Below are 1,537 nucleotides of genomic sequence, written 5' to 3'. Positions count from 1 at the left end.
TTAGGGGCCATTATAGCAGATAGCTCTCGTGTAGCTTTGTGCAAAATTCCAAACAAACCAAACCTTTAGTGTACAAATATGTATTTTGTTAAACATAAATTTATATTTTTATGGATTTTCATTTGCAAATATGTTTTATAATAGAACTGCAGGTATAAATCTGCGTTTTTTTTTATTAAACTTCGAGATAGACAATTATTTAATAAAACTTTTAGATGTCTGTATTTTTTAAAAAATCAGATATATTTCTATGTTTTTATATATTTCCAGGAATAAATCTGGCTAGCTGTTACATCTGAGTATTCTCGGCTATAAATATGTATTTTTTTATGGAGTCTGAAGTATAAGTTTTACTTTTAAAAATATTTTATTTCGTAATTTTATCAAAAGAGCTAAAAATAGTAACTTATCAATCAGTATGTTTAAAAACGGTGAAATGGTTTCGGTCGAACTTAAGTTATAAGGATAGGTTACTTATTTTAGTTTCTGGAAATATTACAGCTTTCGTACCTCTGTCATTATTTAGCTCCGATATTTTGTGGACCGTAATACGTAGACAGTGTTTTGTTTATTTTACATTCATCGTAGCACATCAGAAATCCATTAGCTTTCAGTTCTTTTCCAGCATTGTAGCATATGATGGTGTTGTTTTTAATCATAAAACTTGACTCCAGTAAATTGTAATCGCCTTAAGGAACGAGCATCGTTTTTCAACAAAAGTTTGATATGTGTCTCATCAAGTTAATATGTAAGAGTTTAGTAGTACTAAAGAACTGATTTACATATTCACCAGTTCCACTTAAGCAGTCACTCGAGCGATTTTTTTTTAATTCTCTCGTTATAGTGAAGCTTAATGAACAAATGCCATATTAAACCTATGCTTGTCAACATGTGTTATATGACGAATATAAAGAATATGAGGCTAAAATAGTGAAATCAACGTCAATTTAAAAAGTTTTATCCCCAAAACAACTAAAAATCTTTTTATTTTAATTTCTTCGAATAAACTTTATTAATCGATAAAATAAAACTTTCATGAGCAATAATACTATTATTTTCTACATACGTTTTAAGAATTTACCTAATATTAATATTTATTTTTAAAAAAAATTGAATCATTTCCAGCCTCTATACGACTTTTATCTTCTACAGAACCCCATGTCGTCCCCTCAAACTCCATACCTCTGCCAATATATCAATGACCACTTTAATTAATTACAATTTCGATAAATGTTCTTCGCACTTGTTAACGAATACGGTGTGTTATTTTCAATATACTCGTAGCTCATTCTTGCTTAAGAAGCCTTCGGTGTGAAGTGTCTTGAAACCATGGTAACGATATTGATTTTCCGAAAAAAAAGTTTTTTTTTTTAAAAAAGAATTCCTATTCGCCGAATTCATTTCGCAAGCTGTTTAAGTCAACTGGTAACATTAGCTAAACAGTTATTATAAATTATGCAATTCTTTTTATTTCTCAAACGGCCCCAATTTATAGCAGAAAAATAATAATTTTGTAATTTCTACTCGACAAACACTT

This window comes from Limulus polyphemus, unplaced genomic scaffold (genome assembly GCF_000517525.1).
Source record: "Limulus polyphemus unplaced genomic scaffold, Limulus_polyphemus-2.1.2 Scaffold3323, whole genome shotgun sequence".
Lineage (NCBI taxonomy): Eukaryota > Metazoa > Arthropoda > Merostomata > Xiphosura > Limulidae > Limulus > Limulus polyphemus.
The sequence above is the reverse complement of the archived record's forward strand: the minus strand, read 5'-3'. Positions refer to the sequence as shown.